This window comes from Pleurodeles waltl, chromosome 12 (assembly GCF_031143425.1).
Source record: "Pleurodeles waltl isolate 20211129_DDA chromosome 12, aPleWal1.hap1.20221129, whole genome shotgun sequence".
NCBI classification, from domain to species: domain Eukaryota; kingdom Metazoa; phylum Chordata; class Amphibia; order Caudata; family Salamandridae; genus Pleurodeles; species Pleurodeles waltl.
The window spans coordinates 123,213,087-123,221,174 of record NC_090451.1 but is presented as its reverse complement, the minus strand read 5'-3'; the positions used below and the strand labels follow the sequence as shown (position 1 = coordinate 123,221,174).

The window sequence follows — 8,088 nt, the reverse complement described above, 5'->3', positions numbered from 1 at the left end:
GGCCGGTTAGCTCAGTTGGTTAGAGCGTGGTGCTAATAACGCCAAGGTCGCGGGTTCGATCCCCGTACGGGCCAAGGGTTACATTTTAGGAAAAGCTCTAACGCCATTTTACCACTAATGTATGGCCTCCTAATTCGTGTTGTTTTACTACCGTAAACATATATCCATGCAGAACGGCACACATTTCAAAACAGGAGGATGGAAATACAGAAAGAGAAGAACATGCAAGTCGTGCTTAAACCGGGACGTGAGGGGGTGAAAGTAGAGAGTGCCTTTGAAAGACATATGTTGGGTGCAGGGCTTTGAATACTGGGATGGGGAGAGAAGGAACATCCGCAGAGAGCAAAATAGAGAAACACCTGCGGCAACCAGCCCGAAACCTCGCAGTGTTGTGATATGCAAATCATTCTTGCACTGCATTCAATACAACGGCAGTAACTGGGAGCACCAAATAATCTGATGGCTTCAAGACGGAGAGCAAGGTGTATTGTATTGTTGTAATTGCATTTACATAGCGTTTAGCACCCTGACGAAGCGCTTTATTGTGGTCAAGTAAAGGTTAGGAGTGAGGAGACCCGTGGAGGGGGTTGTTTCACAGAATTTCAGTTTGACGTGCAGGTGCTACTAGCGGAAGAAGCTAAATTATGAGGTTGTAAAAGTTAAGGCAATTTGTGATAAACGTAGGTGACAGGAATCAGGGGCTTGAGGCGAGAATGGTGTGTGATGCGGATGTGGCCAGAGTGAAGCCGATACCCAGATTCTGGTCCGATGATGAAACACCCAGAAGTGAGCGTTTACTGAGCAATAGATGATCCGACACTGCATACCTCAAGGTGAAGGTCTCATCTCAAAGGTCCCTGCACGCTTACAACCTCCAGTCCAGAGACACTGCACCTTCTCACCTCTAGAGACACCACTCGCCTCCCAGCACCCTGCCTCTCCCCCACTTAAAGAAAGGCTGCAAGTTCTCACCCACAGGGACAGGGCATCACTCCTACCGTATGGCATCCTGCACCCCAGCCATCCACAGAGACTAAGCATGACTCCCCCACGGCTAGGGATTATGCACCAGTTCTGCCTCCAGGGACCCTACAGTTCCTATCCCAGGGACCCCGCACGCCCGTGCTTACCTCCTCAACCCCTATCTTCAGAGACACTACACTTCCCCACCTCATGGACCCTGTACCTCTCTTATATATAGACACCCAACACCTCTGTCACCAACAGGGACCCTGCACATTCATCAGCTTCAGAGGAAGTCCATCTCTCAGGGACCCTGCACCTTCCACACCCCAGGGATTCTCAAGTTCCCTTCCTACAGGAACCACGTACCTCTAGAGGTCTTGCATCCCGACCTTTATGCATCCTGCATACCGAGGAACCTTGCACAGGTCTCATTCCTGAGAACATTCACCCTCAGAGACCCTAAACCTCTCTCCAGGTACCCTGCTCCTCCTCTCCACCACCACCACCGTGGACCTTGGACCTCCTGCACTCCCACACCTCCAAAGACAAAAGACCCTGGGCTTTTGCCCCACCAGGGACACTATGACACCCTAAAGCTAATTCGCACTAAGACGCCTTGGCTATTGCGTGCTTTACAAAAGTTATACTTTACTTATTTACTTTACTTCCCTTACTTATTTACTTACATAACTTACTTACCTTACATACCTACCTTACTTATTTTACTTGACTTATTTATTGTTCTTGCTTACCTTACACTTCTGTAGGTTTTTTGTAGGTTTGCATGGCCCTTCCTCTGCTCCTCCTTATTTTCCCCTTAAACCATCCATGTTGAAGTAGATTGCCCATATTTTTTAATCTGTCCAAATAACAGTTACACCTGTATAGTACATTTCCAAGTGTAATTATTTTGGCACTCGCTGGGCAAAAGAGTATGTTAGGTTTAGGTCGGCTTTATTCCTTGTGAAGTGCCAGATAGCTGCACAGGAGCAGTCGCTGTTAAACGTGATGGCGGTAGTTTGGGGTTTTGCTTGAGAGTTTAGCGCAGGGGGAACATCCTCTGCAGCCCCTTGATAATTGAAGAGTAAGGGTGGGACTGAGGGTGCAACACAGACTTGGGTGATGTGGTCCCCGTTTTCTAAGCGTTTGAAAACGTTCAGTGCAGCAGCTTGTAAGTGGGCTTTCTTATTAACTCCTTCAGCAAGGCTTAAACAAAGGCCGACTAAAAGCGCTATTAGCCCTCTTTTTGTTTGAGTTTAATACTGGATGGAAGTTAATGGAGTTGAACACCTAGGCACCGAAGCAATGGAAGAAAACAACGGGACACACCATGTTATCTCTTCGCAAGTACCTAAGAGAAGCTAGGATTTAGAAGCAAGTTTTTAACTTTTTTGAGCTCCAAATGTAAGAGATCTGCTAGCGCTGTAAAAATGCAAGATTTAACCGCCTGTATGACTAATTACGCAAATATTGATATAAATGGCATTTTTTTTAATTTTTATTCTTTTATAGCACTATTTGTCCCAGTGTATGCTGACAAAGCAGTTTACATCAAGCACACATGCACAATAAATTCAGAGTCGGTTTATCGCTGGTGGTGCCCTGTGCGGCAGTCCTTTTTGGCATCCCCCCCATGACCATCTCCTCGGATTCACTCACTAGCACCCACAAATGTGACCCTCATCTCTCCGTAGCCCCCTTTTACATGCATTCATTTGTTTTAATGTGCTGGTAAAGGCTGGCGTTACTATCACTCTAAGCTATCCACATAAAATATATTTCTGTTCTTTGCAGCAGGCATATTAACCCTCTATGCTACTTTATGGCAAGTCACTCACAACCACCGCACACAACCCCCCCGAAGCAAATGGAGCAAAATATCAACGGATCAGCTGATTTCCACCCTCGCCCGGGCCCCACCCCCTGGGACCCAGGACCTCAACACAGCCACCACCAACCTGCATCGCTGGATAGAACACTGCGGCAACACCCTCGTACCGCTCAAAGAACCCCCAAACACCCTCCACAGAATCAAGGACAGCTGGTTCACCCCAGCCATACAGGAATCCAAACGGCTATGTCGCAGAATGGAAAAAACCTGGCACCTTGAACCTACCAACTCCAACCACATTGCTTTCAAAGATGCCATACGCAAACACCTCCAACTGGTCCGCATCACTAAAAGGTCCCACTTCAAAAACCGCATTGACACCAACGCTCACAACAGTAAAGAGCTCTTCGGCATCATCAAAGAGCTCTCCACTCCCAGAACCTGCTCCAACGAACCCCCGCCATCACAGGAGTTCTGCAACTCACTTGCAACCCACTTCCGTTGAAAGATAGAAGAAATCCACAACAGCTTCAACCCCCAGACCCACCAGCTGACTACAAACACCCACGGACCCCACGCCCAAAGCAACACCCACCTCCTCCACACCTGGACCCCCGTCAACATGGAAGACACCGCCAACACCATGGCCTCCATCCACTCCGTATCACCATCGGACCCCTGCCCACACAACATCTTCAATAAAGCAAACATCATCATTGCTCCCCACCTCTGCAACACCATCAACAGCTCCTTCGAGTCAGCCACCTTCCCAGAAAGATAGGAGCACGCAGAAGTCAACGTCCTGCTGAAGAAACCAAAGGCAGACCCAGACGACCCCAAGAACTACCGGCCGATCTCCCTCTTCCCCTTCCCAGCCAAGGTCATCGAAAAAAAAACGTGAACAGCCAACTATCCCGGTTCTTGGAAGACAGCAAGGTGCTCAACACCTCCCAATCCGGATTCCGCAAAACCCACAGCACAGAGACCACACTTATTGCTGCCACAGACGACATCAGGACCATGCTCGACGAAGGAGAAACAGCAGCACTCATCCTCCTGGACCTCTCCGCAGCCTTCGACACGGTATGCCATCATACTCTCCGCACACGCCTCCACAACACTGGAATCCACGACAAGGCACTCGACCGGATCTCGTCATTTCTCGCAGGCAGAACCCAGAGAGTCCGGCTCCCACCGTTCCTGTCAGAAGCCTCCAGAATCATCTGTGGCGTCCCCCAAGGATCATCGCTCAGCCCCACGCTCTTCAATGTTTACATGGCCCCCCTCGCCAACATCGCACAAATCCACCACATCAGCATGGTTTTCTACGCAGACGACACTCAGCTCATCCTCTCCCTCACAAAAGACCCTACAACTGCAAAGAACAACCTCCACAACGGAGTTCACACCATCGCCAGCTGGATGGAATCAAGCCGCCTCAAGTTAAACACAGACAAAACAGAAATCCTCACCTTTGGCACCAACCCCTCAGCATGGAACGACTCTTGGTGGCCCACCTCCCTAGGATCCGCACCCTCACACACGCACGCAACCTGGGATTCATCTTGGACCCCACACTCAGCATGACTCAGCAGGTCAACGCCATCTCCTCTGCCTGCTACAACACTCTCAGCATGCTCTGCAAGATCTTCATGTGGATCCCCGTCGAAACCAGGAAAACCGTCACCCACGCCCTGGTTAGCAGCCGGTTGGACTATGGAAATGCCCCATATGCAGGAACAACAACCAAACTCCAAACAAAGCTGCAAAGAATCCAGAACGCATCTGCCCGCCTCATTCTTGACGTCCCACGCCGCAACCACATCTCCCCCCACCTCAGAGATCTACACTGGCTAACAAAATCGAAAAGGATCACCTTCATGCTCCTCATCCACGCACACAAGGCCCTCCACGACACAGGTCCAGCCTACCTAAATGACAGACTCACCTTCCACACTCCCACCCGCAATCTTCGTTCCGCCAGCCTCGTCCTCGCCTCCGTCCCCCGCATCCTCCACACCACCGCCGGAGGAACATCCTTCTCTTACCTAGCCGCCAAGACCTGGAACTCCCTACCACTCCATCTTCGCCAGACTGAAGACCTCTTGACGTTCAGAAAACGCCTCAAGACATTGTTTAAATGACCAGTAGCTCCCCCACCCCAGCGCCTTGAGACCCTAACACAAGGAACTTTTCAGAAGGTGGTTTTAAATGACAAGTTTCATAAGTCATTGCTAAACACAGTGCCCCTTGAGGTCAGCGCCCCCAATCCAGGTCAGCATGTGGTGCGGCCGCACCGCCCTAAAGCCGGCCCTGCATAAATTATACAGCTGTATAATTCATTGTACAGGCTAAAGCAGTGAGGGTTATTGCTTATGAGGTTTAGGAATCACATATCACCAATACTTGTAGACATTTTATGTTAAGAGTGACAGTCAGGAGAAACACTGTGATTGTGGTTGTTTATACTAATAAGTCTTTAGTACTTCCCAAAGAAACTCTTCTTTGCAATGTTAGAATAACATATTGTGGGTAAAAACCCAATAAGGATTTAAACTCAAGTCAATCCTGGTAAATAGAACACGGTGCTAGATTAGAAGGCTTGCAACGTTTGAACAGGAAGTACCAAAATTACCTCAGTGCTCAAAGCAGTAGCCCACTTACCTATCTAAATGTAACAAAAATAAAAAAAAATCTGTGATCTGCATGTTACATAATGTGCTTGGAAGCAGCCACATTAACCTTCTATGCTACTCTATGAGTCAAAACATTGACTGGATAAAACAAAGAATTCTCCCAAGATTGCAAGATATCTTACTACTATTATGATGCTCTCAGAACTGCTGGGCACACAGTGATTGCTATAGCATGCGTCTTAACCCTGCAAGATGTTTTAAAATGCAGCCTCTCTGTGACCAATTAAGTAATGCAGAACAGCTATACTTTCACATATGTCCTTGTTTCCAGTCTCTTTGTAGCAGAAGTTTTTTAGTAGATGTATACGTTGACTGTCAGGCTCTGCTTTTCAAACTCCGCCCCTCGTGACTATCTCCTTTCCTTTGCCTGACCATAACTGCTAAGTTATGGGTTCCCGGAGTAAATGTTTTCCAATTTCAGCACCAGTTGAGCCCTTTCAAATGTTCAGTAAGTACCGTCTTGCCATATCAGACCAGACTGCTGAGCTTCATGGAAGGATAGCATATAAATTACATTTCTTCTCTCTTCTGCAGAGTGCAGAAGAATTAGATGGAAGCAAGCCTGTGGTCTGCAGGGGTTGGTTGAGCCACTGAAGTTTCGAACCAGAGGCCTGGCTCTGCTCAAGGTCCTCTTGGAATCTCAAGCTCAAAACGAGCCAGGTATTCATATGGCTTTTGTCTGATTCATGCTCTCCCTCACAAGTCAAGAATTAAAAGAAAGCATAAATCATTATTGTTAAAAAGGAGAGCTATCCATTTAATGGCTGAATTATGTCATGTGAAACAGATCTTGGGATCAGTCATGGCTTCTGGCTTGACCAAATATTGTGATTTTAGGCAAATATTTTATTTCACTGAACCCCTTTTTTTCATTATCGCATCAAAAGACTTCATCAAGTATGTGAGTTGAGGGTGTACACTGTACAAAAATCTCTTGTATTTCATTTGATGGACTATAATGTTCCTTCATTTGCAGTAAGAATCGAGCCCATGTTTAGGTCTAGATGGTAAGTGACTTGCCTCTTATTACACTAATAGCATTTGTTTATCAGTGGTATGATGTAGTGCCTTTTCACAATAAACCAGATTAACTGTTTCCAGACATGTACGATAGTAGCGACTATAGCCTGGAAAATGTATTGGGAGGTCAGGCGACAGTCCCCTCCTGAATGACGGTGATGATATTGCCAGTGATGAGCTAAACGGGGCAAAGGTCACATGATGTCATTTTTGGAGACATCGACATGATGCTAAATCATCAAGAATGTAAACAAAAAAAGAATCCTCTTTTTGATGAGAGAATGTGGGTGAGTATGTCTGTGTCCTTGCAGGTTTGGTAGCAGCATTGTTTGGTGTTTAGTGGTGACCCTAGCAGACTTCCACGCTGCTTTTGAGTAGTAGACAAGGCAATTGAACTTCTTGGCACAGTTAAGCTTATGAATGTATACTTTTCAACTGTAAACTACTGAACAGAGGGAAGTGTTGAGCCGTGTCTCCCGTACTTAAGTGAACATTTTGTGGGGTTACGCATTGGCCGGTTAGCTCAGTTGGTTAGAGCTTGGTGCCAATAACGCCAAGGTCGCGGGTTCGATCCCCGTACGGGCCAAGGGTTACATTTTAGGAAAAGTTCTAACGCCATTTTACCACTAATATATGGCCTCCTAATTCGTGTTGTTTTACTACCGTAAACATATATCCATGCAGAACGGCACACATTTCAAAACAGGAGGATGGAAATACAGAAAGAGAAGAACATGCAAGTCGTGCTTAAACCGGGACGTGAGGGGGTGAAAGTAGAGAGTGCCTTTGAAAGACATATGTTGGGTGCAGGGCTTTGAATACTGGGATGGGGAGAGAAGGAACATCCGCAGAGAGCAAAATAGAGAAACACCTGCGGCAACCAGCCCGAAACCTCGCAGTGTTGTGATATGCAAATCATTCTTGCACTGCATTCAATACAACGGCAGTAACTGGGAGCACCAAATAATCTGATGGCTTCAAGACGGAGAGCAAGGTGTATTGTATTGTTGTAATTGCATTTACATAGCGTTTAGCACCCTGACGAAGCGCTTTATTGTGGTCAAGTAAAGGTTAGGCGTGAGGAGACCCGTGGAGGGGGGTTGTTTCACAGAATTTCAGTTTGACGTGCAGGTGCTACTAGCGGAAGAAGCTAAATTATGAGGTTGTAAAAGTTATGGCAATTTGTGATAAACGTAGGTGACAGGAATCAGGGGCTTGAGGCGAGAATGGTGTGTGATGCGGATGTGGCCAGAGTGAAGCCGATACCCAGATTCTGGTCCGATGATGAAACACCCAGAAGTGAGCGTTTACTGAGCAATAGATGATCCGACACTGCATACCTCAAGGTGAAGGTCTCATCTCAAAGGTCCCTGCACGCTTACAACCTCCAGTCCAGAGACACTGCACCTTCTCACCTCTAGAGACACCACTCGCCTCCCAGCACCCTGCCTCTCCCCCACTTAAAGAAAGGCTGCAAGTTCTCACCCACAGGGACAGGGCATCACTCCTACCGTATGGCATCCTGCACACCAGCCATCCACAGAGACTAAGCATGACTCCCCCACGGCTAGGGAT

At 47.5% G+C, this 8,088-nt stretch overlaps 2 non-coding genes across 2 annotated transcripts; both read left to right on the top strand.

Annotated features, from left to right (window-relative positions):
* Positions 1–74, top strand: TRNAI-AAU (transfer RNA isoleucine (anticodon AAU)). The gene has a single exon. It is a non-coding gene; the product is annotated as a tRNA-Ile (tRNA).
* Positions 75–7,025: 6,951 nt separating this feature from the next.
* On the top strand, positions 7,026–7,099 carry TRNAI-AAU (transfer RNA isoleucine (anticodon AAU)). Its single transcript has one exon. It is a non-coding gene; the product is annotated as a tRNA-Ile (tRNA).
* The last annotated feature ends 989 nt before the right edge of the window (positions 7,100–8,088 follow it).